A 14672-nucleotide genomic window follows, 5' to 3' on the forward strand; every position below is an offset into this window, starting at 1 on the left:
TATGTCATACAAGCATCTCTGTAGTCCTATCACCTTCTTATTAAAAAACCTCTTCATTTAGATTTGAGGCTATTAGAACACATAATCAATCCGAATACGCCTCATGTACGACCTATGTGTATTGACATTTTCATTATACCAATACATCCTACAAAGGTGATATTATAAAAAACTCTGTTCTCAAGAATATGAACTGAAGTCTTTCATAGAAAATGTCACACACTTGATAAAAATAAAGTTCTGGGAATGATCTTTTTACTGATGCAAAACTTATAATGCCTTAGGACTTTTCTTAATGCTATATAAGAAAAATTCTAAAATTTGTTTTCTTTTTGTTAGAAAGGCACTTAGGATGCTGTACTTTCTTCTAAAGAAAAGCCTACTATGGAAAACATTAGGTGTACATTTTGAGAAGAATTCTCAGAACATCACTACCTATTACTTTTGGAAAATTTTAACTGCTCTCTGGGGTTGTGCAGATACAGCTGAAACCACTGCCTCCTATACAGCCTGATTTAAAATATGAACTACTGTTTAGTTTTTTAAAAATATATTCTTGTTAATGGTAACATCATCCACATCTACCCAAGTTTTTGAAATTATTTTCTGTTAGTTAGGCAATTTATAAATCCTGTCCAAGAAGTACCTACATTTTAGAAAGATCTATGAATGTTATCATTTTAGAAATCTCTTTGTTTTAAATTAATGGAATTATAAAAAGGCCCTTTATGACAATGTTACTTGGTAGCTTCGGGTGCTTACATCTCTGAATTTAAACTATTTCATATCATTTTTGGAACTGCAATAAAAATATATTACTAAATATATATGTACATGTGTGCATAGTGAGAGAGAAAAATAGTTGCATGTCCATGTCTTTCATAACACAAGTCAGAAATTTGGAATACTTAATATTTTTAAAGCAGCTGGCTTAAAATAATAACAAAATACTTTCTTACATTTGAAAGTGAAACAGCAGTTCCAATAAGTATTATAAATAGAACAATCTTCATTGATTCATTGGTTTATTAATTCTTTCTTTCCTATGATGAGCCAGTGACAAGCACCTATTCTGGGTCAGGTATTGTACAAGGCAGTGGAGCTACAAAGATAAATGACAATCTGTGCCCTCTTGGAGATTTTTTTCCTCCTGGAGTTTTAATGTTTAATTTCATCAGTGCTTTTATTAGGAAGGAAAGGCAAGTGAGGAGAGGAGGAAAATGATTGTCTAAAAAAGGGATGGAAGCTTGAGTCAGAAACATTCAACTTTTCTTGAGAGGTTCTGAACCGGTTCCATTATTAGAATGGTCTCACTTCCTTACTTTTCCAACTGAAATGAAACAAGATCTCTCACATCAAGATCGGACTAACAGTAAAAAGATAAGTGTATGGGATATGGAGTCAGACAGGTGTAGGTGGAAAGCTGACCCTGCTACCAACTTGAATGTACAATTCTGTAATTTACATAATTAGCCTCTCTGTTCACTGGTTCCTTTATTGCAGAATGGGAATAAAAATATAATATCACTTGGTTTTTACTAAAGCCTGATTTTTCTCTCTCTAGTCCCTTCTTTTCCTTTTAAGCACTGAATATCATTGACCTGAAAAATGAGGCTCCAAACAAAAAATTTAAAGCAATTGAAATCTGGGAATTGTATCTTTCAAACAATGTAGCATAATTGCTACCCTTTATGTTTTATGAGATACTGGAGTAAAAATGATGTCAGGTCCCCCAATCCCTTTGTCTGGCTATGCATTTTTGGCACTGGTCCCAGACTAAATATAGCAAGTCTTGTTCCCTGGGTCAATATAATTTCTAATCCCTAGGTTGAATGAGCAAACCTTTCCAGACAAGATTTAATTCACAAATGCATTTAGGTAGACATTGGATCTAACAGTGCAGCATCAAGTAAAAACAGGTCATCAGCATTAGCTCAGCTAACTAAAAAGAAACTTGCATTAGGAAGCCAACAATCTCACCAGCAAATCCTGCTGGGGATTGACTAAACATAACTGTTAATTGAAAAAAAATTAAAAATAGAGTATTAGGGATATATTCTCCCGCTGATAGTTGCACATAATTCCCCTAAGTGTTAATGGAAGCTCAGCAAGTGCATCATCAGAAGAATATACCTCTTAACATCCACAGTCATCTGTCAGTCTTCCATTTCACAGGCTCTTAAAGCTGGGGTGGGAAAGAAAAGAAGATCTCGTGGAATTTTCAAAGCTTTTTAAGCAGGACAAGTCCATCTCTTTGTATTTACCAGTTCGCCACACCATAGCCTTAGCTTTAAAACGGCTAAACTGTTTGGAATCACAGGTTCTCATCCCTGGAGAATGGATTTTGCTCTGTCTTTCTGGAATAGACTAATGGGATTTCATCTAATTTATGCTATGAAGGACAAGCTTCATAAATTCAGGCCTCTCTGACTTTCATGGACATTAAAGGGCTGCTTCTTCTTCTTTTTTTCTATTTTTTTTTTTTGGCCCTTAAAGAAATGTTTGGACTTAAAGAAAGCTGAGAATAGGTTTTATGCCCTCAGAATATCAGTGGAAATTAAATGTCTTTATTTTTTCATTCATTTCCATTGAAATAAATAAGCCTGTGTTTTCCAATTTCCCCACCAACTGAAATCAATTTCTGAGGGGGATGAAAGTTACTATCACAACTCGATGTGAAAAGTCAATGAGAGGCCGGGCGCGGTGGCTCACACCTGTAATCCTAGCACTCTGGGAGGCCGAGGCGGGCGGATTGCTTGAGGTCAGGAGTTCGAAACCAGCCTGAGCAAGGGCGAGACCCTGTCTCTACTATAAATAGAAAGAAATTAATTGGCCAACTAATATATATATATAGAAAAAATTAGCCGGGCATGGTGGCGCATGCTTGTATTCCCAGCTACTGGGGAGGCTGAGGCAGGAGGATGGCTTGAGCCCAGGAGTTTGAGGTTGCTGTGAGCGAGGCTGACGCCACGGCACTCACTCTAGCCTGGGCAACAAAGCGAGACTCTGTCTCAAAAAAAAAAAAAAAAGTCAATGAGAAATTTAAGACCTGCTGTTTCTGTGACTACTTCTAATGATCACAATGGCAGGCTTAGACTGTTTTCACAGTATTCTTATAAGCCAGGCCTAAACCAATCTTTTATTTCGAGCAATTTTTCCCAGTAAAGTAACCATTTTATCTGAAACTAATTAACCTATACTTCAGCAATTTGTTTGGTTTGCGGCTTCTATAGGTTTTCCATGACTGTCTTAACAAATTACCATAAACTTGGTAGTTTAAAACATCCCAACTTTATTTTCTTATAATTCTGGAAGTAAGAAGCTGGATTTGGATCTCACTGGGCTAAAATCAAGGTGTTGGCAGGGCTACATTCCTTTCTAGAGGTCCAAGGGAGAATGTTTCCTTGCCTTCCCAGCTTCTAGAAGCCCTGCATTCTTCTGCTTGTGGTCCCCTTTGTCTTCAAAGCCAGAAACGGCTGGGTGAATCTTTCTCACATCGCTTGGACACCGACTCTTCTTCTACCTTCCATTTCCACTTTTAAGGACCCTTGTGATTCTTGGATAATCCAGGATAATCTCCCTGTTTTAAGGTCACCTGATTAGCAACCATAATTCCATCTGCAACCTGAATTCCCTTTTGCCCTGTGACATAACATATTCACATATTCTGAGAATTAGGTCATGGGCATCTTTGCCTACCACAAGGTGAAAAAAATCTTCTTATGTCTCTAATAAACAACAACAACAACAAAACAAACAAACAACAAATAACAAAAAAGGCAATAAATTTCTCTTTTTCAGGAGAGTAAAATAAAAACCCTTCTCAGTTGGAGAGATTTGTCATTTGGTTTGAGAATTGGAAGTCACTGTTCTTGAATCACAACGAGAGCCTTGTCCAGCTCCGGGAGAGTTCCCTGATTTGTGACAGTCACAGAAACAGCTAGAATAGAGTTCTGGGTCCTCTGGGGGCTCACTTCACATTGCAAGAAGTAAACTGGGGCAAACCATTACTTTCTTGCAGATGTCTACAGAGAACAGTTTAAAGATGTATCACTCTAATCTGACCCGGGCTGAGGGAGCTGGATGAATTTTTCCTTTGCTCAAAGCTTACGTTACCGTTCCCTGTTGGAGCTATGAAGACATTAACTACAGTACTGACAAACCCTGGGTGGACAACTTTGTAGACAGTGACTTTTATTAGTAGCTGGGGCATAATTAGATATTATCACCCCATAATCAATGCATCTTTTTCTTTCTCTTTCTGACCATTTGCAAGAAGAGGGTCATCTTTATCTCCCTATTGTCCTCCCCCCTCCTCCCTGCTTGCCTTTGGTTTGCCAGGGGTACCCAGTGCCTCCCCGTGAAAAGGTATAAAAGTTACCATTCTGTAAAATGTGTGCAGCATTTATAGTAGAATCCTATGTAGCTGTAACAAACTACCACATCGGACTTGGCCAAGGCTGTTTTTCTCTATTGCCTTTTCATTCTCCCTCTGATCCTTTAAAAATTATAATATAAAAGGTCTTTTCCCAACACAAAAGATTCAAAGACATTGGTCAAGGACAAAACACAATGAAGTCCTTTAGGATTTGGGGGCTAGGGGAGGAAAGCATTCTATTCTTAGGTACTAGTAGCAGCCCTTCTGCACTCCTCCACCCCCAGCCTCCACCTCAACTCCAGCTCTTTCAGAAACGGCCCCAAGGAGCCTCCCTACATGCCCAGAAGCATAAACTTTTCAGTATATAATATAATACTTAGATGCTTCTGATTTTCTCCTGCTAATATTTGTGCTAAAAGGAGTTGCTAAGTCCTATTCCTAAAGAATAATGGGTCATGAGCTGACAGAACCTGCTGGATGGTGAAGAGCTCTTATTTTACATGCCTTTTATTTGAATGACAGTTGCGGTAGGCTGCCTCCAAGGAGTTCCCAGTGATCCCTGATCCCTGAGTGTGGCCCAGACCTAATGACTTCTTAGAAGTCACCAACAGAAAAAGACAAAAGTAATGAGATCTTGGTTCATAGATTAGGCTACAAAAGTACTCTGGCTTCCAATCATGCTTACCCTTAATTGCTCTCTCATGTGTTTGCTCTGATGGAAAACAGCTGCCATGTTTCAAGCTGCCCTACAGAGAGGCCACGTGATAGAGAAGTGAAACAGACACTCAGGTGATAGCCAGGAAAAAACACGGGCCCTCAATGTGACAACAGTGGAGGAACTGAGTCCTGTCAATAACCACTGGAGTGAGCTCAGGAGTGAACCTTCCCTCGGGCAAGCCTTGAGCCAACTGCAGTTTTGAGGCTGAGGGACCTGGCAAAACTCTGTCTAAATATTCCACCCACAGAATCTGTGAGAAAATAAATGCCTGTTGTTTTAAGCCTCTAAGTTTTGGGGTAATTTGTTTCATAACAATAGATAACTACTACAACAAAGAAATAACATTACACAAAGTTTGGAAATGGAGGGGAAAAAATTACCCATAATTCTACCACTGAATCACAAACACTGCTGTAGTTGTTCATGTTTTATTTCAGTCTGCACACGTATGCCACATATATTTATATTGCTATAAGCATAATGTGAATAAAATTTTGCATCCTATTTTTTAAATTTAACATTAAGCAATAAGTATTTCCATGTTGCTATAAAAATCTTCCTAATTATAATTTTTAATGGCTGCATAATATTCTCTCAAGTGAAAGTACCATAAAATAGCTAATTTTCTCATTCTCTTTGGGCATTTCAGTTATTCCTATATTTTATTTGCAATTAAAAATAACGTAGCAACCAGCATCTTTGTTTATATGGTACTGTCTTTCTTTTTTATTCTAACCACTTTAGTTTTTCCCATGCCATTCTCTTCCTTGGGCACGTTGCTCAAGTGCTGTAATAACTCCTCAGATAATCCTCAGTGGTTGATGGATGGCAAAATTTGAGTCACGTCATGTCCAAATCTATCTTTGTGTTTCTCTTCATTAAATATTAGCTTAGATGGTTATTCACTTTTGACCAAAAATTGCTATGCCCAAGTATATGGCAACATCAAACTTAAGAAAAATTCCACCTCCCAAATAAGAAGATAGTTTAAAAGATTTTTTAAAATTATTATTTCAATAGATTTAGGGGGCACAAGTTGAATTCCTTTAAATGTATATATTGCATAGTGGTGAAGTCTGGGCTTTTAGTGTACCTATCACCCGGATAGTGAACATCGTACCCAGTGGGTAATTTTTCATCTCTCTTCCCCTCCTCCTCCCCCACTGAGTCTCCAACGTTCACTATACCACTATGTGTCCCTGTGTATCCATAGCTCAGCTCCCACTTATAAGTGAGAATATGCAGCCTTCCTTTTTCTGTTTCTGAGTTACTTTACTTAGGATAATTTAAAGTTTTTGGCCAATTTGAATATACAATTTTATACATGAGACAAAATAGGTAATGTATATTTACAATATTTCATTTTCTCATTAATTTTGTAACATAAGCATTTAAAGCAACATTATAAAAATCACTTTTTTAGGTTGGGTGTGGTGGCTCACGCCTGTAATCCTAGCACTCTGGGAGGCTGAGGCGGGAGGATCGCTCAAGGTCAGGAGTTCAAAACCAGCTGGAGCAAGAGCGAGACCCCCGTCTCTACTATAAATAGAAAGAAATTAATTGGCCAACTAAAAATATATATAGAAAAAATTAGCCGGGCATGGTGATGCATGCCTTTAGTTCCAGCTACTTGGGAGGCTGAGGCAGAAGGATTGCTTGAGCCCAGGAGGTTTTTTTTTTTTGCAGTACCATTTTTTTTTTATTTCGGCATATTATGGGGGTACAGATTTTAAGGTTTCAATAAATGCTCTTTCCCCCCTCCCCCCACAAGTCTGATTTTCCAGCATGACCATCCTTCAGATGGTGCACATGTCACTCATTATGTATGTATATACCCGCCCCCCTCTCCCCTGCCCCCTCCCCCCTCCCTAATATCCTATTACTGTAGTACCTATGTGTCCACTTAGGTGCTACTCAGTTAATATCAGTTTGCTGGTGCTTGTTTTTCCATTCTTGGGATACTTCACTTAGTAGTATGGGTTCCAGCTCTAACCAGGAAAAAATAAGATGTGCTATATCACCATTGTTTCTTAGAGCTGAATAGTACTCCATGATATACATATACCACATTTTATTAATCCATTCTTGGATTGATGGAGCCCAGGAGTTTGCTGTGAGCTAGGCTGACGCCATAGCACTCTAGCCCAGGCAACAGAACGAGACTCCTGTCTCAAACAAAAAAAATCACTTTTTTAGTTTGAAATACTGATTTATTTTTTGTTCTTATTGAATTCTTGAAAAATTTTTTATTGTGATAAAATATACCTAACATAAATTTTGCCATTTTTAACAACTTCTAAGTGTTCAGTTCAATGACATTAAGTACATTTAGATTGTTATGCTATTATCACTATAATATAACTTCAGAAGGGTACTTTCTTTTGGATTGGGAAAAATTCTCATAAGTGTGATTACTGGGTCAAAGGGTTTAAATCATTTGCCCTATAACCCTTAAAATTCAATAATATTGTAGTATCTAAATGCATGGGCCATAGAGTTAGACAAACATGGATTTGAGTCCTGAATCTGAGTAATATTTTACAATTGTGGGGAAGTTACCTAGCTTCTCTAAGCCTCATATTCCTCTTCTACAAAATGGGAATAATAATGGCACCTAATAGTACCTAATAATAATGGTATGAAATTACATATGCAAAGTACTTAGTATGATGCCTGCCACATAGTAAATACCCATTATTTATCATCATCATCACATTCACAATCCTATAGAATAGGTTGTTCTTTGAATAATGCGGCTTCTGGCATTTTACTGATCTGCCATATATTGGGATGCAAGGGGATTTTGAACATATTTGTGTTTCAAACAAGTTGTGATAAAATTGTAAAAGATGTCATTGGGGTGATTCATCTTAAACTTGAAGGATCAGCTTTTTACAGAGCCTAACAATAGATACAACAAACATGGAATTAAACCACAACAGTGTTCATAGTACACCACAAGACAGATTTCAATATCAAATAAAGTACAGTGGGAAATAATATAAAACAAGGGGGGAAAAGTCTATATCTTAACATTGACAGAAAACCAATAACTAATATTTTCAGCAATTACTTTAATATTTGCAGGTGTTAGAATGTTTACATCATTTTTATAACTAAAATGAATTAACTGGAACTGTGAAAAACATAACTTTCCTTAAAGACTCTCTAGCACAAGGAGCAATAATTTTCCAGTTAAAGAAAAAAGTTTAAATATTAAGACTGAGTTCACCTAAGCAGAATGGACCAGGAATGTTTAATGAGATGTTATCAGTTAGAATTAGGTCTAGCTGCAAATAACAGAGACATAAAATAATAGTGGCTTTAACAAGATGGAGCTTTCTTTTTCTTTCATGTAAAAGTCTAGAAATAGGCAGTCCTTGAAATCATCAGGCATTTTTTCTGTTTTACTCTCTTTAGAGTTTCATCTCATAGTCTAACGTGGCTGATGAAGTTCCAGCTGTCACATTTACATTTCAGCCAACAGAAAGAAAAATACTGTATTTTGCTTACATCACATTAGGTAAAACGTAGTGAATACCTAGGTAGTTAGGAAGCTGGGAAATGTCTTTATACCAGGTTGCTACATGCCCAGCTAAAACTCAGGAGTACTATTGCAAGGAAAAGGAAAGAATAGATATAGAGGAATAGACAAATGTGATGTAACTGGGAACTATGGGGGGTAAAGTATCCACAAGCATTTCATGAAAACAAGTCCTCCCAAATTTCTGTCTTCCAACATTAAATAATTTTCAACATATGTTAAATCATATTCAGGAAAATTTTTGTAATAGAACCAAAAGCACAACTCTCAAGAGCCTGGTATTAGAAGCACATCACAAGTTATTACTCCTAACATAGGTATTAAGAACGAAGACTAGTGAGTGAATGTTGATAACAAAAGGCCTCAGAGACTTATGGATAAATGGACTCTGGAAGTGTAACCACAGCCTGTCACAACTTGAGGAATGATTTTGATCATTGTCAGTGGAGTTCTCTGAATCACAGATTTGGGACTTGGGGAGTTTTATTTTGGTCAGATTCTCCCAAACAACATCTCTGTACTTGGCTTTAAAAAATCAGGGAAAATGAAATTTCAACTCAAAAGAACAACAGCAGCTTTTTTCAAAGGAGCATTTCTTCCTCCAAAATGAGTCAGTTTCAATCCCTTCTTGCCCTTTCCTATGGCAATAATATATTTACCCAGAGGTGCACTAAGTTAATTTATTGTGCTTAACTTGATGTTAGAAAGTGATTTCTATATCACACACAAAAAAGTAGAGTTTACTAGTTTGTGTGAAAAATAAAAACAAAAAACTTTCTCCATGAAAAACCACCAAATCACTCACCATCATATTTGGGCCTCACTTATTCTTTCTGGAGGACATTAGCTCTAAACCCCTTGAGGGTCAGGGCTCTGCTTCACTTGGTGTCTGAAATGTCTAGTACAGTCATTCCCACAGAGCTGGCTCTCAGTAAACATTTATCGAAATCATCTGAAAATGCTTCATCAGAGACAATGATAGAAAAGCACATAATAAAAATTAATAACACAGCTCTTGATTAGTCATGGGTCATTTCTAGTAGCTCTAAGAGAAAAAATTTACAATAAGATGGCACTGGAAAGTCTTGAGCTTTTGTAAAGAAGTGATGAAGGAAAAATATTTATTTGACAATTCTTTAGTGTGAAAAAATCCACAGCTGTAAACCGTAACGAAACAAAGAAAACCTAATCTATAAGAGCCTAAGCATTTTACCATACCAGATTTAAGGACACATGACTATTCCTTTTGCTAGTTCTGTTTGCCAGTTCTGCCCATTTGCCAAAATAAAGATGTCCTTTCTCCAGCCAAACCTCAGCTGTGAGGGTGAACTAATGACTTCAGAATGGAAGACAGATGCTTCCTGTAGGAGGATTCCCGGGGCAGACAAAGAACATGCAACCAGAACTGGTTACTGAATTTGTGAGGCCCAGTGCAAAATGGAAACATAGAGCCCCTTGTTTAAAAACAAGAGAAAAAAGTGCCATTAAAGGTACTAAAATATAAAGCTTTTTTCTTTCTTCCACAGTCTTTTTCTTGACTTGTCATGTTTTTTTATATTATTATTTGTTATTTAATACAACTCTAAGGAAAGAAAAATTAAAAATTTAAATCATCAGCATGATTTTTTTACCATTCATCTTTATATCATGGAATGCCAGTTTTAAAAATGCAAATATGAGAACATCTAACTTGTATTTGGAATCACTGACACAACACAATTTGTATTTTGTAGCTTGTATATGTGTATGTATTTTGTTCTTACCAGAATACTGGAAATACTGCAAAAACTAACAACTGTTTTCTATTTCACGTTTTGATACACGCCCATACTATGAACACTACATGGAAGCCAACAGTTCCCATGATCTCCCACGCTGGGTGCCCTGGAATTCTGTGCTCATGCAGCATTAGGAATGCTACAGGCAAATGGATGGCAAGGAGTGATAGACACACAGATTGTGCTTATCTGTTCATGACTGCACCCTCGTATCTTTGGACTTCACATACAAAACACAAGTTCAAGATAAAATTATTATGTATTTCAAGATGGTGATGGAAGAGCATTAAACCCAGCCTGAGGCCCTTTTGAACACAGGACCCCTGTGTGACTGTGAAGGTCATGCACCCATGAAACCAGCCCTGCATATAACCAAAATAAGAATTGTCTTTCTTACTCTTTTCTTTTTCAGTAATTTGAAAAATCAGTAATCACTGGAAGAGCACAAACAAAATGAGCACATGCAGATAGGGAAAGCATTAAAAAATAACATGGTAATGGGTAACTGAAGCCTCACATGATCCTTGAAATTTTTAAAGAGTTAATAGGGAAAAAAAAGAACTTGTAGTCAATGTTCAGTTGAGAGCCATCTATAAAAAGTGGGATAATTACTTAGTTCTGTGGAAAATTTGTGGATTGAATTTTTTAAAAAATGAAGTATTTTTGTTTATTGTTGCAAACTTTACAACTTTTAAAAAATGAAGGTTAAAAATTACAAAGAGGTAATATAAAAAACCTACTCATAATTTCAATATATTTTTGAAAAATTTGTTGCATAAATCTGTAACATAACCATTTTTACTTTTAATTCAGGCAGATGATATAATAACAAGCAAACATGCTGATCTTGTTTTTTCTTTTCATGCCCTAAAAGTTTGTTGTGAGACATTACTTTGCTGATGTGAGACAGCAACATAATGGCCCCAAAGAAAATCTATTTAAACAATTTCAATTTGAAGGATTTAAAGAAACAATGATAAATAAGCCATTAATTTGTGTTCATTTTAATGTATCTTCTTTTAATACAGCTACATTTTCAAATGATCAATAGAAATTTAAATAACTATATTAGAATGGTATGGAAAATCATATGAAAATAAGGCTATAATTAAGCTATATCTTTCTTTGCAAATATAAGTGTTGCTGCAAAATAAAAATGTATTATATATTCACTAATAATTATTATAATAAAATCAACCAAAATCCATATCAAATATTCCTTAAAAATAAATTTTATAAGTATACACACTCACACACACATGCAAATTTATACATTGACCATTTCTGAAAAGACATTCAAGAACATGTTAATTAAGTGATTCTGTACCTCTGAGAGTGAAACTGGGTGTTCAGAGGGAGAATTTTTACTTTTTACCTTTTCCCCACATTCTGTACTGTTTGGACTTTTTTTTTTTTGCTACGAACATGATTTTACCTTAATAATTAAAAATCTGGCTAAAGAAAATGGATGTAATTTTAAAAGGTTAATTAAAAAGTCATTCAGTGAGTACACACTAAAATTCATACTACAACCCACAGAACATATTGTACATATGTGTCTCTAGCATGCTTTCATTTTATTCTTTTAAAAATTTTTTTCTAAATTAAAAAATTCTTATTTTACTTTATTTTTTTTATTTTTAAATTTTTATTTTAAATTGAAAAATTATAGTTGTATATATCTATGGGTGTACGAAGTGATTTTATGATTTATGAATACAATGTGGAATAATTAAATCAAGTAAGTGAACATATCCATGACCTCAAATATTTATCATTTTTTATAGTAAGAACATTTGAAATTTACTCAGCAATTTTGAAATGCACAATACACTATTATGAACTGTATTCACCATGCTGTATAATATTTCTAAAAGAAAAAGAACCTTATTCCTCCTAATTAAACCTTTGTACCCTATGACCATCATCTCCCCATTCCCTCATGCCCCAGTCTCTGGCAACTACCAGTCTAGTTTCTATTTGTATGAGTTTGACTGTTTTACGTTCCACATATAAGTAGGAACATTCAGCATTTGTCTTTCTGTGCCTGGCTTATTTCACTTAGCATGTTGTCCAATTCCATCCCTGTCACTACAAATGACAGTATTTTACTGTTTTTTATGGTTGAATAGTATTCCATCATGTATATATACCACATTATTCATTCATCTGTTGATGAACGCTTAGGTTGATTCCATAATTTGGCATCATGAATAGTGGTGCAATGAACATGGGAATGCAGACATCTCTTGGACATTCTCAGTTTAAATCTTTTGGGTTTAAAAAGATTTAAACCCAATCTAAAGATTGCTAGATCTCATTTCATTCTTCTATTGGTTTAAGCCACTCTCTAGTCCAGAGGGATATTTGCATTAGTAATATCATGGGAGGGTCTCCAGAGGAACAAATACATCTGCAAAGGGAGAAAGGCATTTTGCAATAGCAGCGTTTGTCAATGATGAGGAAGAGCAGTATCCACGAACCATTTCCTGTCATCTGTTGTATATAAATGACATTCTTCCATACTTTTAAAACATTTTTTTAAATGGAAAAATTAAAACATACCCAAAGGTAGAAAGAATAATATAATGAATCCCCATGTAAGCATCAACCAGCTTCAATAATTATCAATTCATGCCTAATCGTATTTTGTTTATACTGTACTCCCACTCTCCTCCCCCTCCCAAGTGAATTACTTTGGAGCAAATCCAAATATATCTTTTCATCTGTAAACATTTCAGTATGTATTTCTATAAGGACTCAAAAAAAGTAATCACAATACCATTGCCACATCTTTTAAAAAGCCCAGTAATTTCTTAATATTGTTAAATATCCTGTCATTGTTGAAATTTCCCCAATTATCTTATAAATGTGTTTTTTTTTACAGCTGATTTGTTTATAGACTATAGGCTGTTTTTAGTCTGTAGATTATCCCTCCCTACGTTTTAGCTTACCCTTTATTTGTTGATGAAATAGGTAATTTGTCCCGTAGGGTTTTCCATAACTTGGATTATGCTCGTTCCAACCCCTTGTTATTGTTTAACATGTTTTCTGTCCCCTGTATTTCTTGTAAATTAGTACTTAGATAATGGTTGTTGTATCAGAGCAGGTTCTATTCTGGGGAAAGACAACTTCCTAAGTGGTGGTGTGCGCTCCCCATGCGTTATATCAGGGGCATAAAATGCTTGTTGTCTCTCTCTTGTGACGTTAACATAAATCAATAGTTTAGGGGCTGTTAGCATAGCACATTGTAGTAGCCTCCTTACTGGTCACCCCACTTTGTCCTTGCTCCCACCCCACAAAGGATATTCTTTATGGGGGGACTGAGCTACGTGTTGGCCGCACAGTTCTGCTGCCGATGGCTAGGGAGAGCCAAATGTTTTTCCTGGTCTCATCCAGGAACCACTTGCTAATTGGCCAGCCGTTGTCTGATTTATCATGACCTACACTGGAACAACTCCTCTGCTTCTTGTGTCTCATCCCACGGCAGGCTAACCCACGCACAATCTTCTGGCAGTCACAGGGTTCCAAGAGTCTTCCACATTTTAAATCATCTGATGCATTAAAAGATCATTCTTTCTTAGCAAAGCAAGTTCTTCATTAGACTTCCAATTAGTTTTCAGCATGAGCATTCAATACAGATACAATATATGATAGATCTGACCTTTCTGGAGTTTTGGCAGTTCATTTTGTCTCTTATGTAATAGAATAAGGTTTATTATTAACATTTTCTAGTCCTTGTACTTAACATAGTTTTATAGACCTTCTGAAGTGATTAAAGGTCTTTATCATTTTGTTCTTGAGCTTGTCAGTTCAATCCACATCAGAATTCTTTATTTCCTTTAATTTGTCTCATTGACTCTTTTACTTCCTGCACAATTCTTCTTCTCTTCTTTTTTTGACAACCCAAGCAGATTTAGAGACAGTCCTATTTTAGCTGTGCTGATGTATCTATTCAGTTTGTCTTGGGAGATTCAGGAGAAACCTGTTGATGTTACTGTTTATAAGCTTTTGTTTTATTAATTTAACATATGTTAGGCATTGAGTGAGTTGGGATATAAGAAAAATAGAGGGATGGCAAACTCAGGCACATGTAGATGGAAGAGTCACTCTGGAAAGTGCTCCTATGAGATACAGAATATTTTTCCCTGATGATAGAAGCCCTGCCAAATCATTCATTTCTTTAGTAATTCAAAGCATCTTTGGTCTCTTAAAGTATATAAACTATGTACATATTTTTTCTTTGACTTGACC

Source organism: Microcebus murinus, chromosome 8 (genome assembly GCF_040939455.1).
Source record: "Microcebus murinus isolate Inina chromosome 8, M.murinus_Inina_mat1.0, whole genome shotgun sequence".
Classification (NCBI taxonomy): domain Eukaryota; kingdom Metazoa; phylum Chordata; class Mammalia; order Primates; family Cheirogaleidae; genus Microcebus; species Microcebus murinus.